At 49.2% G+C, this 23,989-nt stretch overlaps 2 long non-coding RNA genes and 1 other non-coding gene across 9 annotated transcripts; 2 read left to right on the top strand and 1 right to left on the bottom strand.

The window, feature by feature from the left end:
- Nucleotides 1-1,263: 1,263 nt before the first annotated feature.
- Nucleotides 1,264-3,562, bottom strand: LOC147351145 (uncharacterized). Its single transcript, XR_015147233.1, has 3 exons — nt 2,783-3,562; nt 1,669-1,754; nt 1,264-1,562 (listed from the first exon to the last, which is right to left on the bottom strand). It is a non-coding gene; the product is annotated as an uncharacterized LOC147351145 (long non-coding RNA).
- On the top strand, nt 3,543-13,237 carry LOC147351143 (uncharacterized). Of its 7 annotated transcripts, none has more exons than XR_015147230.1 (5): nt 3,543-3,865; nt 4,001-4,123; nt 5,429-5,590; nt 6,065-6,112; nt 12,612-13,237. It is a non-coding gene; the product is annotated as an uncharacterized LOC147351143 (long non-coding RNA). The 7 variants fall into 7 exon arrangements; XR_015147227.1 differs by having other exon boundaries at nt 5,429-5,686; XR_015147231.1 differs by lacking the exon at nt 6,065-6,112.
- On the top strand, nt 4,160-4,347 carry LOC147351144 (small Cajal body-specific RNA 16). The gene has a single exon (XR_015148495.1).
- Nucleotides 13,238-23,989: the final 10,752 nt, after the last annotated feature.

Here is a 23,989-nt window from a genome sequence, read left to right as displayed (position 1 = left end):
CAGGGCCCAGCCTGCTCTCTCGCTCCTGCTGTCATGGAGCTTCTGTCCACAGGAAATGAATTCCAGCTGTTCACCCTGGGGCCTATCTCCTGTCTCACTCTCACTGCCAGGATCCAGATGCGATCCCTGGTCAGGGAACTAAGATCCTGCAAGCCACACGACATGGTTAAAAAGGAAAAGAAAAAACTGAGACTGTTCTCTAGAGGTGCAGTCACAGACAAAAGCTGAAGTTTCAGTGTTAAGAACCCACATCCAGGGGCTTCCCTGTAAAAAATCCACCTGCCAATACAGGAAACATAGGTTCCGCGTCTGGTCTGGGAAGAGCCCACATGCGGTGGATCAACTAAGCCCACGCACCACAACTATTGGGCCTGTGCTCTGGAGCCTTGGAATCGCAATTACTGAGCCCAAGCACCGCAGCTACCGAAGCCCACGTGCCTAGAGCCCGTGCTCTGCAACAAGAGAAGCCACCAGGGAGAAGCCCTTGCGCTGTAACGAAGAGTAGCCCCCACTCGCCACAACTAGAGAAAAGCCTGCGCAGCAACAAAGACCCAGTAAAGAATAAATATAAGTAAACAAAAAGTTATGTATTAAAAAAAGAACCCACATCCAGGTAGCATTTCAGCAGATGGAAATAGGACAGGACACAAAGACGTGTTCGTTTAATGTCCAGTGTTGTAGAGACTGTTCCACTGGAGGACCCTCTGTCCTGTCTCCCTGGGAATAACGCAGAATGATCTGGACACTTACGTGTCACTAGTCGCTCCCGGGAACTCTATTCCCCTGTAGCGTTTCTCGCACTGCAGGCTTCATGCAAACCTTTCCCCTAAACCATAACTTCCCCCAAGGCCAGGACGTGTGTGTGACTCTATGGATCCAGGACCTGAGAGCTGGAAGAGTCCTGGGGGTGTCCCGTGGTGGCACCCTCTGCTTTCTGGGCTGTAAACGTGTTAGTTGCTCAGTCCTGTCCAACTCTTTATGACCCCATGGGCTGTAGCCCGCCAGGCTCCTCTGTCCATGCGATTCTCCAGGCAAGAATACTGGAGTGGGTAGCCATTCCCTTCTCCAGGGATCTTCCTGACCCAGGGATTGAACCTGGGTCTCCTGCCTTGCAGGCAGATTCTACACCATCTGAGGTACCTGCTGTCCACAGAACTTATAGGAAACCTCTGGAACCAGGCCAGCTCAAGGCCTCACAGGGCTGTCTCAGTTCCCCCAGAGCATCTCCTACTTTATCTAGTTTCTTTTTTCCACACATTCATATTCTTTTTTATTATTTATTCTTTAAAAATTTTGTTTTAGATATGCTTAAGTTTTAAAAATTGTTTAAAGTTTTTAATTTCTAGTAGGAAAACTTATCTGATGAACACCCTAATGGCAAACCACTGTAAGAATGTTTCAGTTGCATTTGGGGCAGAGGAGTAGGAATTATCTTCAAAGTACCCCAGCTTTCTTCATAAGACGGTCAGAGATATGCTGGTTCATATTATTGTGACATCCATTAGGTGATCTAAGTTGCTTTTCCTTCAGCAGGGGCTTTATTTGTCAGAAGGGTATGATGCCTAGAGAAAACAAACAAACAAAAAGGCCCCAAAAGATAAAATTAAAAGAAGGGCTTTATGCTTGACCTCCAAATTTGGCTGACAATTTACCGATGAGATTCATAACCTTTGGGTTGCTCTGATATTTTGACATCTTTTCTGGGTTCTGGGCCATATCCCGGAAGGTCACAGTAACTTCTGGATCCTGCATGGCTGCAAGAAAATCTCTGGATCACTAAAAATTCCACTGAGCCCAGGCATTCCTGCTATTCTAGGCACACTCCCTCCCATCCCAGGCATTTCTCCAGGAAAATTACCAGGCGCCCCCACTAGGAAAGCCATCAGGGAAAGAGCAACACTGAGCTCCTGATTGTCATCTGGCTTCTCCCTCCCTCTGGGCTCTCTCGTGTTGTTCCCCATCAGTTCTCATTTTCAGATTTTTTGCTTCTAGATATGAATGGCGTCTCATTGTGGTTTTGATGTGTATTCCCCTGATGACTAAAGATGCTGACCATCTTTTTTTTTTAATTATCTATTTACTTATTTTTGGCTGGGCTGGATCTTTGTTGTGTCACACGGCTTTCTCTAGTTGCAGCAAGCAGGGGCTACTCTTCCTTGCAGTGCACGGGCTTCTCACTGGGGCGGCTTCTCTTGTGGAGCACAGGCCCCTGAGCGCCGGGGCTCCCTTAGTTGCGGCATGAGGGCTCTAGAGCGCGGGCTCAGTAGTTGTGGCACATGGGCTTAGCTGCTCTGAGGCACATGGGATCTTCCTGGACCAGGGGTTGAATCCATGTCCCCGGCATTGGCCGGCGGATTCCCAACCACTGGACCACCAGGCAAGTCCCAACGTTGACCACCTTTTCATGTGACCATCAGCCATTTGGATGTCTTCTTTGGAGATAAGTTTGAATTATTTGTCCATTTTTAAATGGTTGGTGGGTTTGGTTTTTTTTTTTTTTGGTCTCTTTGTTGTTGGGTTTTAAAAAGTTTATCTTTTTAAAGGATGGGGAACACATGTACACCCGTGGTGGATTCAAAAAAAGAAAAAAAATAAATAAAAAGTTTATCTGTATTAACTACTGGATTTCTGAAAAATATTGCATCTAAAAACAAAGATTTACTGATAAATGAAGGCTGGGACCTGCTGCAGCCTTTTTATGTCACATACAGAGAAATAGAGGCCCATGAGTTAAACTATACTGTAAGTAGCAAAACAGAGTCTGTCTGACTGCTTGCCTCACCTCCTCCCACGTCGCTCAGCACCTGGAGTGGGCAGCACGCACTGTCCTTCAAAACAAACCCTGTCCTTCAAGACTTGCAGAATGATGAGGCTGGCGGAGCTGGGAGTTGAGGGGGCATGGTGAGAAGTTCCCTGTAATTGAGGAAGGGAGAGAGTGGTGGCAAACAAGGCTAGATTCTGAAGGATTTGAATGCCAATAAGTTGGGGGTTTTAGCCTGGAGACCCCCAAGTCACAAATTCAAGCACCCTCCTGGGACCGCAGGTGGTATAAATGTGAACAATCGTGTAAAGCAGTAGGGAGTGGAGGGGGCCTGTGGCTAACCAGAGGGCCCGCCCAGCCTAAAGGCAGATTCCAAGATTGCTGGTTACAGCATATTCAGAGTGACGTCGGTTTGGGGGGTTCCAGGTAGGTTTAGTGGGGTGACGCAGTGTCCTGAGGCCGATGGTCTGGGAAGAGGCTCCTGTTTGTTGAACCTGCCCAGTTGTGGGCACAGAGAGGGCCAATGGCTTCCTGGCTGGCCAAACTTCTCTACAGCATGACTCTTTTCACCTGGAAAACAGGAGTGATCATTCTATCTATCCCCTGCCTCGGGATGCGCCTCCATTCCGGAAATCTAGCTGGCCTCCTGCTTCACTTGCTCTAAAGGCCCTCCCCTCCAAGCTACGGCGCTCCTCTCCAGCATCTCACGGCTGCGGCCCCTTTAAGGTGGCCATGGAGGACCCAGTTTCAGAGCTAAGGCGATCTTCTAGCTGCCATCTCTGTGGTAAGCCGTCGCTTACGGCCGGAAGTGCGTGTTCAGACCTGCTTTTGACTCTAGATTGGGAAGGCAGGGCCGCCACGTGTTATGTGGTGTCAGAGGGGCTGTGCTCGCTCGCTCCCACCCGCTGGCCGAACCCCAAACCCGCAGAATGACGCTGATCCGCGGCGCCAGTTCCCGCCCTGGGGCGCTGACGAAGCTTCCGGCAACCGGACTTCAGGAATCATTCCCAGCATAGAAATTGGGTGTTGGGCGGAAGAGGCCAAACTCAGGCACCAGGAACGGGGTGAAGGGCTACAGTAGGAGGCCCTGCACCCCTTAGAAAGGTATTGGATCCCGGGCTGGAAGGGCAGCGTGAGGTTTAGGGTGTGTGTAAACATCCATGAAACTTATTCCGGCCGCCGTCCCTGACCTTGGGCGTGGGGTTTATTCTCCTAGAGCACGTGGGTCTCTTTCCCCAGGGTTTTATGAGAAGATGAAAGCTCTCTGGCCCCCGGCGGTTGGATGAAGGCATCGCCATCTTTGCTACTCCTCTGCGGCGAGCCTAGAGCATATTCTGAGTGACGTCAGTTTGGGGGATCCAGGTAAGTCAAGGGTGGAGACGCAGGCTCCTGAAGCCAGTGGTCTGGGGAGAGGCTCCTGTGTTGTTGAACCTGCCCAGTTGTGGGTGCAACCTTGTACCAGGCAGCCCGACCCTGACCTAAAGTAAATTCCTAGGAGAACTGTTTTCCTGGGTTTTGACTTTGCAGTAACAGGTGTGAACATTCTAGCAGCAATTTGATGATCATGTATGATACTGCAAACAGAACGTTCATTGAAAGGAAAATACCTATAAACAGTGTTCATGTATATTTGTTTTATTCAATACTTTATGATACCTTGTTCTCAGGGAACTACAGCCTAGTTGGGGAAATAACCCTAACGAGAGTATAATTCAAGCTGATATTAATGCTCTGAAGGAAAGCACAGGCTTACAAGAATGCGTGTCTCAAAGAACCTGATGGAGACTGGAAGGTTTTCCTGAGGATGAGACCCTGAGTGGGCTCGGAAGGATGTGTAGGAGTTTGCTGGGAAGGCCAGGGGGCAGCGTGTGCAGAGGTCCAGTGGCCTAGCTAGTATTGGCTAGTGGAGGAACTGAACAAAGCCCACTGTAGCCCAGAACATGAAGTGGAAAATGGCGTGAAAAGCTGAAAAGGTGGGGGAGGGACAGGCCACGCAGGGCCTGCAGCTCATTTGAGGATTCGGAGCTTTGTCCTGAGGATTATAGGAGGTCAGTGTGGGTTTTAAACAAGATGATGTGCTAAAAACTGTTATTTCAAAAGAGCCCTGTGTACAGAGCAGCAGTCAAGCATCTCTGTGATGCTGGAAATGGTCTATATCTGTGCTGTTCAGTAGGGTGGCCACAATCCTGGAGTGCAATTTTGTTTTATTTATTTATTTTTTTGGCTTCACGGGGTCTTTGTTGTGGCGCATGGGCTTAGTTGGTCTGTGGCATGTGGGACTCTTCCTGGACCAAGGATCGAGCCTGTGTCCCCTGGACTGGCAGGTGGATTCTTAACCACTGGACCACCAGGGAAGTCCCTGAAATGTTAATTTAAATGTAAATGGCTACGTGTGCCTAGCAGCTGCTGCGTGGAACAGTGCAGGTCTAGAAGTTACTGGAAGGGCAGTGCCACCCTTACTGGAATCGTGACACCTGAGCCCTTTCACTTCCTGGGCAGAGGCCGAGACGAGTTCCACTTGGAGAGAATCCTCCTGTTGGCCTTTGCTAGGGATCTCACACAGTAACTACTAGTGGAACTGGTTCATTTTTATTTCCTTGGTGTGGTTCACCCTACTCCGTGAAGCATCATTCCTCCTCCTCTTGTCTTTGCCCTTCTTTTTGTCAGCACACTGATGGAGAAGCAATCCTTCATCACGTTGAAGTACCTACAGCAGTCAGAGTGTTATGTCTCTGCTTCGGAGGGAACGTCAAGAAAAGCGTGGTCCCTGCCCTTCTGGGGTTTGGGGTGCAGAGAGGTAGACAGCAGGAAGTGCCGGACCCCAGCAAGGCGAGTTTCCAGTGGGACCCGGCAGGATGTAACCCTGTGAGGAAGTGAAGGCCGTTTCCAGCTGATGAAACGTGACAGAAGGCAGGAAGCATGAAAGTGAGAGGATTGGGGAGCTGAAGAGTTGGGGCCAAACTGGGGGACTACCCAGTGAGAGAGAACGGGAGGAGAATGGAGGGATAGGCAGGCTGGTCTTGAGTTATGGGGGTTGTCAGAGGGCAGTTTACTGTGCCTGGTGTGGGCAAGTTTCTGAGGGCCCCACGTGGTGGTGGGTGGATGCCCCGGTGTGCTCGGAGTGGTGGTGGGGGTTGTTGTTAGGAAGTCACTGGGTTGGAGCCTGTAGGCTTGGAAGGAGGGGGGCCGCTGGGTCGCTGCAGGGTGGGCACCAGCCACATGGTGTTCTGGGTGGAAGGTATATTTTAGGTTTTGAAGGGTATTTTATCGTATAAGACAGTTTTACATTCTCTGAATATTCAGACTTGCTGAAGTTGAACGAAGAACTGATGCACTGTACTCTCTTTGCAGGTGAGTTCACTGGAGGAGGTGTGTGCTTGCCGAGTGAACACCGGCTGAGTTTGTTTCTGCCTGGTTCTCTGTGCCTGAAATATAGTCGTTGTGTTTTAGCGTTTTCTGAGTTTGTCTGATAGCTTCTGCGCTCGGTGACCACCTGCTGAGTGTGTGCCCTTGGCCTCCAGGGGGCACAGTGAGCAGCTCAGTTTCTGACCGAAGAGTGGCTCAAGGTCACACACCCTCCCGGCTGCTAGTGCCCTAGACCTGTGACTTAGTCCCTGAGCACCCGACTCTCACCCAGGCTTCTCAGTGGGCGAGGAGCCCCCATCCCCAGCACACACGCAGGACCTGGGGGCTTTGTGTTAACAGAGGTTGGGGACTCTGCTGGCACGGGGTGGGGCCATACTTCCCAGCAGAGATTCTCCCGAGTCCCAGTGTCTTCGACTATTTCTCCTTCTGTTGATGTGGAGAAGGAAAGTCGGCCTGTGTTTTGAGCTGTGATGGTGGTAGTGCCATCATCAGACTGTCAGGCCATCTTTCTGTTGTCATAAGTTTTTTTGCGGTATAGAAAGGTCCCCAGGCCAGGCCACGCTATAATCTGGGGCTTGCCGTCAGTGGCTGTGCACCTGACTCCAGGCTCAGGCAAACGCTCGTGATACACACGTTGTCACGTGAGTTCTATAGAGTTAACTTGGCAGTCAAGGCCCTCCAGAGCCTGCTGCACCGGCCTTGTCAGGCTTACCCCCTGTGTCACCACCTCTGTCCCCACATGGCTTGCAGAAGTCACGATCCAGAGGAGGAGACAAGCCCAGGAGTGTTTGGCGGGCTGCCTGATGCTTAGCTGGGTGATTTCCACTCATCTCTTCCAGTGTAGTGGTTCAGAGAGGCCCAGGAGAACCTGGCGAAGCCCTGTCACCTCTCTGAGTGGCCCTGTCTGTCCTCACTCAGGTCAGGGGGCTCCAGCAGTCCCAGGGTTCAGCAGACAGAGGCTGCCTTCCAAACCCACCCAGCAGGACCTTTCCCCTTGGGGTCCCAGGGGTCCCAGATTTTGAATGCTGCAGCATCATGGGCAGTGTGCCCTTTGTACCTGACACCCCCAGAACACCTCCTTTGCGGGGAGGAGAGCATCCTGCCCTGGCTTTGACGACTGTACCTTGGGCTGCTGCCGTGTCCCCTCTGCCTCACAGCAGGGGAGTACTTCGGACAGGCCAGGTTTCTTGTGGCTGCTCTCATCTCACCCCACAACAGTCATGTGAAGCAGGGACCCTGATTGTCATCTCCATCGTGCAGATGAAAGAACTGAGGCCTTGAGGTTAGGGATACAGAACTGGCAGAGGTAGACCCTGAACCCAGAGTGGACGCTCTTAGCACCACACACCCAAACCCCACTCCAGAGACGTAGTCCAAGCAGGGCTGCCGAGTTTAGCAAATCAAAACAGGCTGCCCAAGTTAAGTTTGAATTTCAGATAAACAAAAAAAATTTTTAATAGTATAGCCTAAATATTGCATGGGATATACTGACTAAAAAATTCTGTTGTTGGTTTGGAATTCAGATCTCATCAGGTATTCTGTATTTTATCTGACAACCCTAACCAAGGCAAAAGCCTCTGCACAGCCCTGTGAGAGGAAGTGGGCGTGGGACTGGGAAGGTACCACCAGCGTAACAGGTTGTACAGAGCAAGGGCCAGGAAGTTTGAGTCCTCAGGAGTGGAAACCTCTTGGAAAACAGACCTTTCAGTCCCCAGAGCCATTCACAAAGTCTCCTCAAGCAAAGATGGGGCAGAGTGTGGCCTGTAGTTCCTGAGGAATTGCTCACACGTGCAGAGAAGGGGGCCTCGGGGATGGTGGGGGGCGAGGTGGGGCAGAGGCGCCCAGGTGTGTTGAGTTAGAGTTTGCCGCGCCTTGTGGTCCACTGTGTAGTGTGGGCTTCAAGGAGTCAGCCTGGGGCTCTGCGGCCATGGCAGCTGGCACACCGAGGAGCTGGGGCCAGAACAGAGTCCCGTGGTGGCCCTGAGGACTCCTGACAGTATTGGAGGTAACGCAAGCTGCCGGGGTCCAGCCCCGGCTGATCCAGGGTATTCGAAGGGGAGACGGCTTAGGCGACCTATTCAAATGTTAATTAGAGATATAAAGAGTAATAGAATGAGGATAGCTCAGTAGGAAAATTCAGTGGAGAAAAGAGGCTGAGTAGCTTGGTTTACGCGGAAAATCAATATAACCCGTGATACCAGGTTAGCTCTGACCACAGAGGCCGCAGGCGCCCTCTCGAATAGCAGAAGGTGCCCCACCTTAGACACCTTCTCGAGTGGGTCTTAGAAGCCCAGGCAAATAAATGGTCGCAGAGGATATCCGCGCTCCAGATGGAGACTCAGCTGGAATTTAAAGGGAAGAATGACATGGGGAGACCAAGCGTTGGTGAGCAAGACCTGTAGCTTTATTTTCAACAGGGGCTTTTATACCCTAAGTTACACATAGAGGATAATAGGGGATGCAAAGTCAGCAGTTTTTGATCCTTATCAAAAACCAGGGTTTCTTTCCTGCAAATTTATCGTATACAAATGGTTTAGGTGATTTACATAATCTTCTGGCCAGAAGGCCTATTAACATTTTATGGCTCTTGACAAAGACTTATCAACCGTAAGACTTATTTTCTCTAAGAGTAATTATTTTAAGGTTTGGCGCCATCTTCCGAAGATAAAATTGCATTCCTATAGAGCGAATGTGTAATGGGTTTACAACAAAGGAAAGAATTTATTACCTTAAGGTTCTAAAGTTACTAACACCAAGGCCACTACTTATTTTTTCTACATACCAACTATTAATTAATACATATTCAAGGATACAATTAAGGGGATGTGAAAACTTGGCAGCAAGCATTGGCTCATCAGTGAAATCTTTTACTAGTTTATTCTGACAGTTTCTAACTCTCTGAGAGGTTCTAAGCTATTTGAATATCTTAAGCTTCCCGTGCCTCTCGAGGCTGGGAGACTAAACAATCGTATGCATAGCTGTAGGAGTCTGGGTAAACTTGTCAGGCGAGTTAGAGAGCTATCTGAGGGGTTTGGATTTAAACACTCCTAATTGCCCAGGAACTTTATTAATTGGAGCTGTAAGTTAGCTCTTTGACAGAGCGAGATGGTGGTAGGGGACAGCCCCCAGTAAAGTCAGAGGTGAGAGCACAAAGCAATAAAGTAGGCAGACTCTGGTTTTTTGGGGATAGATGCTCGAGAATATCCGGGGGGACTCCTGAGGCTCGATCCCGCCTTTGCATATGCCGAGCCTCCTTCCTCATGACCTTTGTCACGAGTGGAGTGTCTCTCGCTGGCTCCCGGCAGCAAGCCACACAAAAAATTTTAGATTGATGATAGCCATGTTGAAAAAGTGAAACGTGAAATTACTCGTAATAATTTATTTAACTCGGTATGCCAACAATGGGCTTCCCAGTTGGCACTAGTGGTAAAGAACCCGCCTGCCAATACAGGAGACATAAGAGACTTGGGTTCAACCCCTGTGTCAAAAAGATCCCCTGGAGGAGGGCATGGCACCCACTCCAGTATCCTTGCCTGGAGAATGCTGTGGACAGAGGAATCTGGTGTCTCCTTTGTCCATGGGGTTGCAAAGAGTTGGACACAACTTAAGCTACTTAGCACGCACGCACACGCACGCGCCACAGATGGTTTCAATGTGCAGTCGGACAAAAATTACTAGTGAGACATTTTACTTTTTTAAAAAACTGGATCTTCAGAACCCAGTGTGTATTTTACACTGGTGGCTCGTCTGGGTTTGCCCCAGCCCCACTCTGAGTCCCAGTGGTCACGTGTGGCTGCCACCATGGAAGGGGCACATCTGAGACCTGCAGGCGAGTCAAGCCTTTGCCCTGATTCTCAGGTGTCCAGGGAGGGAGGGAGGGAGCTCACACTGTGGAGGCTGGCTTTCCTGTCTTTGGGGTCATCTGATCTTCAGCGCCACCTCAGGGCCTAGGTATTACTATGCTGCTCTTTTGCCTGAGATCACTGGACAAATGCTAGTGGGTGTCCTCAACTGCCTGATTGCCATCACGGTCTGCAGGATCTGGGATGTCTTCAGGGTCATTCCAGGGGCAGGACTCCCAACCAGCCATTGCTTCCGTCTTCCATCCTCTGTCTGGTCAGCTTGCTCAGGGTTCTGGCTGCCAGAAAGGCAGGCCAGTTCCAGTCAAGGCCAGCCCTGCCCTCCCAGTCAGCCCCTCCAGGTTGCTCCCAGGATGGGACGTGAGCCTGGCTGAAAACATATCTGGAGTCTGAAAGGAGATCAGCTCCATCCTGCTTTTTGTGAAAGGAGCCACTGGGGACCAAGGCCCCCAAGTGCCCGATCTTACCAGAGAGGTAGGGGCACCCCCAAAGCCCGCCCACCTAGTGCTTACAAGTGTCCTGGGGACAGCTGGTGCATCACTATTAAACCTATTCATTTCGCCGGGCACTTGAAGGGCCCCTCTGACTGCTGTGACTCTGCAGGGCGGCCGGAACCCATTTCCTGAGGATGATAGATTTCTTCTCATTTGCTGCTCTCAAGCTGTGGTTGCTTCTGTGTCCAGGAGCAAAACACTTTCAAGAGGCCGTCTCCTGGGACTAACCTCTGGGGGAGGGGCCTTTGGAAGGGGAGATGTCCTCGGCCCCGTCTGCGTGGCGGTAGGGGTGACTGGCTCCCGATGCACAGGGATGTCAGGCCCAGGGAGAGGAGAGGAGGGATGGGCAGGCTAGGGCAGAGGATGAGGCTGGGAGGGGGTGAGGAGGGGGTGGGAGGGGAGGGTGGGCTGCTAGCCTGTAGCTCCTGCTTGGATGTCCTCTGAGCGGTGCTTCTCAACTTTGGTTGCACTTCCGAATCACCTGGCACTTTAAACATCCCGATGCAGACATCCCTGGTGGTCCAGTGGTTAAGACTCCAGGGGAGGGGACCCAGGTTTGATCCCTGGCCAGGGAACTAAGATTCCCATGTGCCACACAAGGGGCCCGATGTAAACAAATAAAATATTAAAAAAGAGACTTCTCTGGAGTTCCCTGGTGGTCCAGTGGTTAAGACTCCATGCTCCCAAAGCCGGGGCCCTGGTTTCTACCCCTGGTCAAGGAATTAGATTCTGCATGCTTCAACCAAGACCTGGTGCAGTCAAATAAGTAAACAATAAATAAATATTCTGCCACCAGGCACCGCTGACAAGAGAGACAGATTTTGAAGGGTCCAGGGTGTGGCCTGGGATCCGGATCTTTCAGCATTGCATGGGTCATTCTAACATCCTGGATCCAGGCGCTCTCTGTCCTGCAGGTGTAAAAAGACCAAGATAATCTTCTGTCTAGAGAAACTGTCGGACTTGCAAATGGGCCAGGAGACACTGGGCGGGCCAGGTGTGGCCCATCCCCAGGGGTTGCCCAGACCTTTGTCTTTCTTTTGAAGAGGCTGTTCTACAGCTCAGATCGGGGAGAAATTGGGCTGTAGAAAATGGAAACAGTTCCTGTCCACAACGATGCAAATGGATCTCGTCCCACACAGATAGGATTGGCTTCTGTCATCTGGAAAAGACGACCTCAAACATTACCTTTTATTGCCCCATCGACCAGTTCTGCATCTGTTAGCAAGTTCGGTCTAGCGTTCCAGATTGCCCGTCTACATGGCTGATTTTCAGATTTTCCTTTCAGCTGGTCTTAACATCTTATCAGCTCCCTCATTAATTAATGAGCTGGAAACAGTGACTTACATGTGTCCATTTTATGTGTGAAAGTGCTGTGTTCAACTTTTGAAAATTATAATTCAGCCCCTCTCGGGGGGAGTGGGGTGCGCCTTCCTGCCCCCTTGGCCTCTCCGGGCCTCCTGCTGTGTCTACCGCCTGGTGCCGGCTGCACCTCCCCATCTCCCCAGCGAGGCTCAGATGTAGTCACAGGAAGCTGCTTATAGGTGTTGTTTAGTCACCAAGTCGCGTTCAGCTCTTTTGCAACCCCATGGTCTGTAGTCCGCAAGGCTCCTCTGTCCATGGGATTTCCTAGGCAAGAATACTGGAGTGGGTTGCCATCTCCTTCTCCAGGGAATCTTCCCAACCCAGGAATTGAACCTGCGTCTCCTGCATCAGCAAGCAGATTCTTTACCACTTTTGGCCACAACCTGCAGCAATGTGGGGTCCTTGTTCCCCAACCAGGGCTTGAACCCGCGCTCCCTACATTGAAAGAGTGGAGTTGTAACCTCTGGGCCACCAGGGAAGTCCCCATAGTAGTTATAAATAATTTTTAAATGTCTCCCACATGGAGTTAGATCCCCTTTTCCATTCTTGATATGGTTTTTTACCTTTTTTCTTGGTTAAAGTTTTTCATAAGTTTTTCAAAGAAAAAACTTGTTTTATTGATGCTCTCTGTTTTCTATTTCATGAGTTTTTGCATTTGCCTTTGTTATTTCTTTTATCTCACTTTCTTAAGCTTTACTCTGCTGTCTTTTTTTCCTGGCTCCTTGAATTGCCTGCTTGACTCATATTTTCCACCTTTCTTATTTTCAGAGATTTTGGGCGCCCTTTAAGTACCATGTTAGCTGCATCTCCCGTGTCTTGATGCCCTACTGGACACCTACACGCTGCTTCAGACTTTCATGGCCCTTCTCCAGCTGCTGCCAGCACTTCTGCCAGCACCACCTCCCAGAGCAGGCGTCCAGGCTTGAGAACGCCGGGGCTGCACACTCCGTAAATCACAGCTGTGGGGTCACAGCACTTCTGCAGCATTCTGTCGTCAGTACAAGTCACGGGGTCAGCCAGATTCAAGAGAAAGGGGAATAGACCCGACCTCTTGTCAGAGAGCGACAAAGAATTTTGTACTCTTTTCCATCCACCATCACAATGACTATATGGCCCATTTAGTCTACCTGTATAAAGTTCAAAACAGGCAAGACGAATCTACAGCAATAGATATGTGAATAGTGGTTGCTTCTGGGGGCTGGGGCTGGGGCTGGGCTGAAAAAGAGTACAAGGGGATTTTTTCAGGTGCAGACAAGACTACAGTGATTGAGGGGGTGTCAGTTACATGGATGTATATGTATTTGTCAAAACTCACCAAACTGGGCACTTAAGAGCTGTGGGTTTTAGTGTATAAAATTATACCTTAATAAATAAACAGGCAACAACAAATACTACAGAGTTGTCTTAGTCTTCGTTCTGCTCCCCACTCAACACAACACACACACACGCACTCACACCAGAGCCAGAGACAGAGGCTTGAGAAGTAATCTTCCCAAGCTTATTTGGGAAGTAATCTTATTTGGGAAGTAATCCCAGTGGGCAAGAGTGAGGGATGTGGAGAACAGGAGAGGAGGGAAAACCAGTTCAGGACGCATCATCAGTTTTACCAGTGCTGGTGGTGACTGGTGTCTGGTTTGACCAGGACCTTCTCAGGAGCCTTATGAAATGCGTCTCAGGACTGTCTGCCCGGAAGGACAAACGGGAAGCACTGTTTCACTGGCTCGTGTGCCCCGTGGGTCCAAGCTGACTTCTTGACGTTAACTCCCTGGTACTTCTGGGCTGTTATGAAGTACCAAGGAGTTACTTGTTGCGCTCAGGTGTGACCGCCAGCGCCAAGATGGCGCCGACGACTCTTGTTGCGCTCAGGTGTGACCGCCAGCGCCAAGATGGCGCCGACGACTCTCGCTCGTGTGCTCACAGCTCTGGGTGTGCCAGTGTGTTCTGGCACTTGTGGACACAGTGCCACACGTCTGCCAGCAGCCTGGCGCACCTACCAAATCCTGGCAGACAGACAGCTGCGCTGCGGGAGGCTACTCCTCACCAGGTAGCTTCCGTGAACCTCTGATGAGCCAGCCTCCTGCTCTCTCGAGTTCAGATGCTTCCCGATGATGGAGTATCTGCTGAGACCAGTGGATCTGATACTATCCATCATCTGCACATTATCGCATCTCCTTCGCCTCCAGGAGTTGGGAGTGGAAATTTATTGAGACAGAAGGGAACTTTCTGGGGGGGAGGTAATACCACTATAAGGATGTAATCACTCCATATAGTGATGGAGGTTTGGTTAAACAGTGTACAAATTTGTCAAGACACAGTGAGTGTGCACTTCAGATCTGGGCATTTCACTGTGTGTAAATTTTATCTCAAAAGTAAAAACATATAAAGAAATAGCTCTAGCTAATGATATGTATGCTGAGTTCTTCAGGAGAAGTGTACAGATGACAGCAATTAACTTTGCAATGCATCAAAAATTACGATGCATGGGCTGCCTCAGGCAAGTCACTGAACCCTTCTGTTTCAGGCTGTCTCTCCATGTGTGCTAAGGGTCGAGTTAGGCCCACCTTGAAGGTAGGGTCAAATGGAATCCGGTTTATAAAACAGTTTGTGCCTGCTACAAATGCATTCTTGATACATAGTTTTTATTCCTCTACGTAGGTAGGTAAAGACACTTGCCCAGAAATACTTGGTTTTGGTCTGGAGCACCATTCAGGACAATGACTGTAGGGATTTGAACTGAGAAGACGTCTCATCAAGTACCGTATTTCTGATGTAGTTATTCAGAGATCCTCTACGTGCACCGTTTCTCGGCTTCTTTGATTCTCAGTGGAGCCTGAAACGAAGACCTAGCCCATCTCACCATGTGTCACAGCATGTCGGTGTCACCGAATTCTTCACCACGTTTGGTCTCCCGTCTTTCTTTCAGAACAGCAGCCACAGGACGAGTAGCGTGCGCGTGTTTTATAAACTCTTTCTCCCTCCTGTCGATTTCTTGGCAAGTGTCTGATTCCATTATGATATGGAGAATCAACTTCGGGCCGCGGGAGGCTCATTGAGGTTGCTGCGATGCCGGGGCATCTATTCATCATCCGCTCCCATGCTGCTTCCAGCCTTGTCACTCGGCACAACAAATGCTTAATGGGTCCTGGCTCCCACGAGGCCTCAGATTTCACCACCAGGAGGCTCTGGAGTGGGTCTGCTGCTTCCTGCTTTGGTGAAAAAAAAAACCCAAAAACCTGGCAGAGGGGTAATCATAAAGTTTTATTCTCCCATCTCCTCCTTCTCATTTGTAAGGGCTTGCACACACACACGACTTATTTATATTCTGACTCTGAAAGAAGCTTGCCGAGCGAATGCCTGCTGGGTAATTGAAATGACGGTCTTCAGAATTTTTCTAGTTCCTGTCAGCGTGCGATCAGTTATCGACAGTGGTAGTCCTGAAGGATATACTGCTCTTGCGTGTGCTTGCGGAGGCTTCCCGAGGGTCTTTAGCAGCCAGTTTGACTTTATTTACAGCGGCTGTCTCTTCCGGTGACTTCCTGGTGAAGTGCTGGGTGGTACCCGGTGGTCCGGAAGAGCCCTTCTGGATAGAGAATGATGGAAACATTGTAATAGGAAAGAATCTTTGTATTCTGAGTTCATCACTAAAGGGATGTTGCCATTATGCCTTAAATTACACATAATGGCCCATCTTCGGGAACCCTGCCTCCTAGGTAATGAGCTCTGAAGTAAAATACCTTTGTTTAGGGACTTCCAAGGTGGTGCTGATGGTAAAGAACCCTCCTGCCATTGCAGGAGACATAAGAGATGCAGGTTTGATTCCTGGGTTGGGAAGATCCCCTGGAGGAGGGCATGGCAACCCACTCCAGTATTGTTGCCTAGAGAATGCCATGGACAGAGGAGCCTGGTGGGCTACAATGCATGGGGTCGCAAAGAGGCAGACACGATTGAAGCAGCTTAGCACACATGCACGCCCCTTTGTTTAGCTCATAGGCAACATTCTAACCAGGCCCACCTGTCAGTGACTGCAGGGAGGAAGACATGCACACCTCCCCTCCAGAGGCTGACTGGAAATGTTTGACTTTACTCTCTCCTCTTTCAGTATAGAAGAAGCCTGAATTCTGACTCAAGATGGTTCTTTGTGATGTAAGTACACTATCTTCTTGGTCTGCCAGCTTTCTGAATAAAGTCACTATTCTTTGCCCCAACAACTCATCTCTCTATTTATTGGTCTGTCATGTGGCAAGCAGTACGAGCTTGGACTCGGTAATAACATCTTTCAGCATACTTTTTCCTCATGGTTTTCCCATTCTTTTTTCTTTATGGTGCCTCTAATAATTTGCCCAGGACAGAAATCAGTATAGCAGAGAGCTGAGCACACAGAGTCAGACAACCCTGCCTGCAAATCCTGGGTCTGCAATTGTAGTCGGTGAAATCTTTGCTTCTAATTCTTTACTCCCTCTCATTATCAGAATGAGAAATTGTTGCCCTTTGGGCACATGGCTCTTTAGTTCTTCACTTTCTGCCATAAGGGTGGTGTCATCTGCATATCTGAGGTCATTGATATTTCTCCTGGCAATCTTGATTCCAGCTTGTGCTTCATCCAGCCCCACATTTCACATGAGGTACTCTGCATAGAAGTTAAATAAACAGGGTGACAATATACAGCCTTGAGGTACTCCTTTTCCTATTTGGAACCAGTCTGATGTTCCACATCCAGTTCTAACTGTTGCTTCCTGACCTGAGTACAGATTTCTCAAGAGGCAGCTCAGGTGGTCTGGTATTCCCATCTCTTTCAGAATTTTCCACAGTTTATTGTGATCCACACAAAGGCTTTGGCATAGTCAATAAAGCAGAAATAGATGTTTTTCCGGAACTCTCTTGCTTTTTCCATGATCCAGCGGATGTTGGCAATTTGATCTCTGGTTCCTCTGCCTTTTCTAAATCCAGCTTGAACATCAGGAAGTTCACGTTTCATGTATTGCTGAAGCCTGGCTGGGAGAATTTTGAGCATTACTTTACTAGCGTGTGAGATGAGTGCAATTGTGCAGTAGTTTGAGCATTCTTTGGCATTGCCTTTCTCTGGGATTGGAATGAAAACTGACCTTCTCCAGTCCTGTGGCCACTGCTGAGTTTTCCACATTTGCTGACATATTGAGTGCAGCACTTTCACAGCATCATCATTTAGGATTTGAAATAGCTCAACTGGAATTCCGTCACCTCCACTATGGAAGGACTGATGTTGAAGCTGAAACTCCAATACTTTGGCCACCTGGTGCCAAGGAGCTGACTCATTTAAAAAGACCCTGATGCTGAGAAAGATTGAGGGCAGGAGGAAAAGGGGACAACAGAGGATGAGATGGTTGGATGGCATCACCAACTCAGTGGACATGGGTTTGGGTGAACTCCAGGAGTTGGTGATGGACAGGGAGGCCTGGCATGCTGTGGTTCATGGGGTCGCAAAGAGTCAGACACGACTGACTGACTGAACTGAACTGGGCATGTGGCTTTGCAGCCCATCCTGCTAGAGTGAGCAGAGTACATGCGATGTGGGAGCCTGGTCCAGCTGAGGGCTTTAGGGTGCGGTATGTTTGGTTTACATGTCCTCCATCTCCCTGAGAAGAAGACTCAGGGAATCTGGTCCCAGAAGGATGCAGGAGGAGCTGAGCCAAAGCCATCCTGCAGCCTGGAGATGATCCCAGCCGACCCAAAGAGCTGTTAGAAAAATAAACATTGGCGGATGTGACTCACTTTCCTTTACAGGACCAGAGAGTAAACAGTCTGGACTTTGTAGGCCATCGGTCTCTGATGCAAGTCCTCTACCCCACCATTGTGATATGGGAGCAGCTGCAGACAGTACATAAACAAATAAGCGATGCTGGATCTAATAGAATTTATTTATTTATTTGGTTGCACTGGGTCTTAGTCGTGACTCGAAGAATCTTCGATCTTAGTTGTGGCATGTGGGATCTAGTTCCTTGACCAGGGATCGAATCCCGGCCCCCTGCACTGGGAGCTCGGAGTCTTAGCCACTGGACCACCAGGGAAGTCCCAGGACATTGAAATTTAAATTTCACGTGATTCTTGTCACAATGCATTCCACTTTTGAGGTGTGTGTGTTTTTTTAAACCATTAAAAAATGTAAAGACCATACCTAGCCATGGGCCATGGAAAGACAGGTGGTGGGCTAGATCTGGCCCACTGGCCATGGTTTGATTTCCCCCTAAACCTCAACTTTTTCATCATAAGATGGAGGGAGCAATAAAGTATTTCCCTCTGGGGAAATGAAATGATGTATAGGGGTGGCTTTGATGGTATTTAATCTATGATGGTTAATCATTATTAATTACGAGCAGTAGTTACGACTTTACAGCCTGCCATTCTAATAGAGGGCAAGAGAAGTGCTCTTTGCTTCAAGCCAAACCAAGAGAGGGAATGATTCCCTTGCAAGCAAATCTTCAACAAGTGGGGCTCTGAGGGGACAGCTCTGAAGTGGGGGTCCCTACAAGGAGAGGCTGCAGGCAGCTCACTCCCAGCCAGGCTCCTGTGGATCTGCAAATCTTCTAGACTCCTTTCTCAAGACAGACTGGGGCACAGAGGAGGTGTGCCCAGGAGAGCTTGGTCTGCATCCTCTAGAGTTTTGGGTGTAAAACATAGAAACAGATGTCTGTTTCCACCTGGAGCACTCGAAGGGAGAAATGTGGCTGGAGCAGCTGGTGAAGGCTGGGCAGTTGGGGACTGTGATGAGATGGCCCAGGAAGAAAGGATAGAGGATCCCCCAACCTGTGTCTTCACTGGTCTTAAAAGGCACTGCAGAAGTTCTCATTGACTCCTGCGGTTCCGTGTCAATGACAGTGACCTGAGAAGAGGCGGGAGTCAGGGATTGTCCAGGCTGCCCTCAAGTGGACCACTGGGGAAGGAAGGGCGTGAGGAGACATGTGGACAATCCTTTCAGAGGGGATGGAGACGATGTCCAGAGTGAGTCTGAACAGTACCCTAGGAAACTCGAGGGGGCGGGGGAATGGTGGTCTCCGTGGAGACCACCTTGAGAGCAGAAGCTGCTTGGGGCAGATGGACCAAAGACGGAGTCGAAGGGCAGTGGGTCCCTTCCACTCCTGTCTCAGAGACTTGGCTGGGCTGGGCGGGAGCCTGGGACCCTTGAGAACTTTGAGCTCGATGTGAGGCAGTGATTTAAAGCCAGAAGGATTTGTAATAACTGAAAGTGATGGGGAAACAGCGGGATCTGCCTGGGCCCTCGGTAGGAGACAGAAAGCAGAATTTGATAAAGTGCAGCTGACGGCATTGATTAGAGAAAATATAAAACCATTTTATGTTTATACCCCCGAGTCTGAGATGCTCAATAAACCAGCTACGCAATTGATTCCAATCCTCATATTTTCTCTCCACCCCAGCTCCTCTACCCTGGGGGAAATGTTACAAGCCAGTTTCACCTTTTTGACAAAGGAAGAAGAAAGGAGAGCTCTGCTGGATGGCTACTTGCAAGGACTCACTGAGGCCTAGTGTGCACCTGTTATCACTGGGACCCCCTGAATTAGGTGTGACCTCAGTTCCCTTTCACTCTGAAGATTTGACCTCAGGTTATGCGTGATCCACGTGGCTTATAAAACCACGTGTGCATGCGTGTTAAGTTGATTCAGTCATGTCTGACTCTTTGCAACCCTGTGGACTATAGCCCGCCAGGCTCCTCTGTCCGTGGGATTCTCCAGGCAAGAATACTGGAGTGAGTTGCCATGCCCTCCTCCAGGGGATCTTCCTGACTCAGGGATCAAACCTGAGTCTCTTGCATCTCTTGCATTGGCAGGCGGGTTCTTTACCACTAACACCTCCTGGGAAGCCCATAAAACCATGGAAATACAGCTAAAAGAGAGAATTTATGCTTCTGAGCTCAAAGAAACCAAATGTTTGCTTCCTTTCTGGGTCTTTTCCCCTACTTTTTCTCTTAAAATTTCCCAGTTTGAACTTTATCTTCTCTACCAGTATGATTTAAAGACCTAGAACTTGAGGTACAAGCCTTAACTAATGGAGCTCTGAGGTTCCCCTAGCCTGCTTAAAATGCAAATTAAGTCACAAAAAATAAAGCCATATTCTTTGTATGTCTTAATATAGAGACATATTCTTTATGTATTAATATATATCTTAAGATCTTAACATATGTCTTTATATTATTTAAATGTCTTTAGAATTTGTTGTGGAGAAGGCAATGGCACCCTACTCCAGTACTTTTGCCTGGAAAATCCCATGGACGGAGGAGCCTGGTAGGCTGCAGTCCATGAGGTCGCTAAGAGTCGGACACAACTGAGTGACTTCACTTTCACTCTTCACTTTCATGCATTGGAGAAGGAAATGGCAACCCACTCCAGTGCTCTTGCCTGGAGAATCCCAGGGACGGGAGAGCCTGGTGGGCTGCCATCTATGGGGTCGCACAGAGTCGGACACGACTGAAGCGACTTAGCAGCAGCAGCAGCAGAATTTGTTGACTTGAATTTATAGCCATCACACCTAGAAAGCTTTCTCAACTTTGAGAATCTATAAGTGTACACCCAGGGGCTTGGGGAAGAATGGATATGTGTATGCGCATGGCTGAATGCCTACCTGAAACTACCAAAACATTGTTAATCAGCTATACTCCAATACAAAATAAAAAAGTTTATTAAGAAAACAAAAATATCCACCCAGGATTTTCTTCTAGTGTTTCAATGCTTTCATTTTTTACATTGATATCTCTGATCCAAATTGGATTAATTTGTCTGTTAGGAGGGAGATGAGAGGCATGGTTTTAAAACAAATATGTGGGGGCTTCCCTGACAGTCCAGTGGTTAGGGCTCCATACTCTCATTGCTGAGGGCCTGGGGTTCAATCCCAGGTCAGGGAGCTCAGATCCCACTAGCTGCATGGTACAACCAAGAAAATAAAAATAATAAAGCATTTCTTTTTTAAAAAAAAATTAAAAATAAAATAAATGTGTGCTCCCCTGAATCATGTAATGCCTCAGTTACCAACTTCCCACCTCTGTCTCACACCTGACAGGCGATGTTCATGTGGGTGATGCCCCCCTCTGAGCCTGCGCAGGACTGAGCAGGTGGCTGGAGGCTCAGGAGCGCAGGTGGGACCCAGACACGGAGGGAAGGTCGTTCTCACAAAGTCAGTGGAGGAGGCTGGAGGGAGGCATTTTCCAAGGAAAGCAGCAGAAAGAGCAGAGCAGGTGTTAAGAACTGAACTCGGTGGCCTTGCTTGAGCTAGAAAGTGGGAACAGGAAGCAGGACCCTATGGATAACACTGTGGTTTGGAGGGTGAAGGAGAGAATGGAGAAACTTAGCGTGGTAGCAGTTTGGCTAATTATCACACAGGAGGACAGTCCCAGCAGCTGGAATTTCCTCTGCTGCAGCCGGGATCTCATTAGCTTTAGGGGATATCTGGTTGCAGAAGCAAGAGGACCAGCTTTGGGGTGTCAGTGCTAGCCTAGCCTAGGGGACCTTGACCAGGTTAATTACTCTCCCTCAAAAGCCTCTACTTCCTCCTTTATACACCAGAAACAATTCCTGTCTCGGGGGCTGTTCTGAGGATTAGGCGAGAACATCTGTAAAGCTCGCAGCACAGTGCCTTGTTCCCTGGGAGAGGTTATGTGTTTACTAATTTTTCTTTTCCCCCACCCCACTTTCTTTTGATTCCACAAGAGGGATGCAGTGGCTGAGGATGCAAAGATATACACATTTCCCCAGGTGAAAAGGGTGTAAAGGCCTTCCAGATCGCTTCTCGGCCCTTTGGGTAAAATCAAGTATACAGGCCTTTCAGATGGTTGTGTTTAGGTTTGGAGATGGTGGTGAGAATGGCAGGGGTGGGTGCTGTGGGCTGTGAAGCAGAACTTCTTTATAATGCCCAGCCTGGAGGGGAGCAGAAGCTAACCACACACTGTACCTCCTCTCCTAGGTTCCACATGTCCGTAGCTGGTATTTATTGTCTGCAGATTCCAATTGGCCTGGGACTAGAGGAAAGAAACATGGGGGTCTGAAACTGCCGCCAGTACTGTGGGGGCTTCAGGAACCAACTCGGCACCAGTTGGTTGGAGAAATATAATTCCCACATGAGACCCATCTCCTGACTCTAAAATAGAAACACACCAGCAAGGCCGACCTGTAAAGGAGGGAGGAGGCTTACTGGAGCATCTTCTTAGCTCTCGAGTGGTACCCAGTTGGTGACGTGTGGATCTGAGTCATCACCAGCAGCAGATGTCAATTTCCACAGGGGTCAATTTCCATGAATCTTGAAGTCATCTTGTAGCTATGAGAACACAAGTCACCTCTTCTTCCATGTTATTTTGTGATTACTGCTTGAAAGAGACAGAGACAAAGAGAGAAACTGACAGATGGGTGTGTGGGGACAAGAGGGGGGAGGGGGAAAGAGACAGAGACAAACAGAGAAACTGACAGATGGGTGTGCAGGGACGAGAGAGATAGAGAGAGATCGACAGTATGCATGAAGGAAGGAATCTCAATAAAAGAATTCCAAGTCCAGTTTTTGTCTCTCTAGGAGTTCTCATTTTTCAATCTGTCACAGGGATCTCAGTGCTCATGTGAAAACTCAGTTCTCCATAATCCTGCAGCTCTATGGCCCAGTGACAGCCTGAGTGTGGGGACATGTCACCCATTTGTTGTTCTGACCCTGCCACACACCCACCATCCATCAGTCATGGCTGCAGGGAGCAGAGAGTTTCCATGCTCCCCAGTTGTGCGATCTCTCTCCATCTGCTGGAAATGGCCTCTGCAGACTGGAGGCAGTGGGACTGGCCCCAGGTGGGCCCCTTTGCCTCCTCCATCCCTTTGCCTTGGGCAGTTCTCCAAGGTCCCTGCGGCTCAGACCATCCTGAGGCTGACTGCCTTAGAATGACCTCCCAGCGACACCCATCAAGTTGTTCTGGAAATCTCCTTTATTCTGTGCTTCAAGGGTTCCAAAGAAGAGGAGCTTTCTAAGCAGAGGGGTACGTCTGGCCTTGCGGTTATGTTGGTGATGGGGGTGAAACATGGATGTGGCCTTGGCGATGAGGGGGCCCGCAGTGCCTGAAGAGGAAGTGGGCTCGTGGGAGTGTCAGTGGGCAAAGGACACTTGGGGCCCTCAGCTCCTTGCCCACCCCCCTTGCTCGCCTCCCCCCTGCTTCCTGCCAAACCTCGTTGGTCCCCCACCAGGTCCGCACGCTGGCCTCGTGACAACTTGTGCTGGGGTCACGTGGTGGGATGGGAGGGGGGGTTATCAGTCCAAAACACGCCAGCCGCCGGCATGTTTTATGGGATTCTGAAAGCGTGGCGAGTGGAAGAAAAATCTTCCCCTAAGCTTCCCTCAGAAGATAGAGCGGGGAAAAAAATGAGGAATGGGAGAGATGAAAAGACTTTTTTCTTGCCCAAATAGGAGCCACACTTCAGATGAAAATAACGCATCTTGAAGGTGGTGATAAGATAGGAGAGAAAATTGCTCTCGAAGCGTTTAAGGCGGTCCCTCCCTCTTATCTTCCATGCCCCTGCCCGCGGGAAGACGGTGTTTTCAGCTGATTGAAAAGAACCCAGTAGGTGGAACAAAAGCTGGTTTCTGAGAACATTAGCCCATTGTTTAAAGTGTTTAATTTCAAGCCTTCAACACTTTCTTTTTTTTTTTTTTTTAACAAATCCATGAGGCAACTGTAGGGAGAAAACAAGAGGAGCCTACCAATTAGTGCTGTCTTGCTTGCTTGTCCAACTGCTCCATCTTTTGTTAAAGCCGTAAATGCATTTTTCCAAGCCACTTGGCTTCTCGGATGCTGTATATTTAATCTGCCTGGAACATTCCACAGATCGGGCACTTTTCAAAGCATTTCATTAGTGCCTGTGTGACTGCCCCATGAGGGTGCACACCCATCCCCTCCCAGACAGTGCAGTGCTCAGCTGAACAGGCAGCCTTCTTGGCTGGCTTTGGTCACAGAAAATGCGTCACTTGTGGTTATGGGTTGACTTGCGTCCCTTCCAGATTCACATGCTGAAGTTCTAACCTCCGTGGCCTCAGCACATAATTTGGAAGTAGGGTCATTGCAGATATAATTAGTTAAAGTGAAGTGAAAGTCTCTCAGTCGTGTCCAACTCTTTGCGACCCCATGGACTATACAG

Source organism: Bos grunniens, chromosome 19 (assembly GCF_055505025.1).
Source record: "Bos grunniens cultivar Pamir isolate PY7600 chromosome 19, Bosgru_T2T1.0, whole genome shotgun sequence".
In the NCBI taxonomy this organism is placed as follows: Eukaryota; Metazoa; Chordata; class Mammalia; order Artiodactyla; family Bovidae; genus Bos; species Bos grunniens.
Note: the sequence above shows the minus strand (reverse complement) of the source record. Positions and strands in the feature narration are given on the sequence as shown.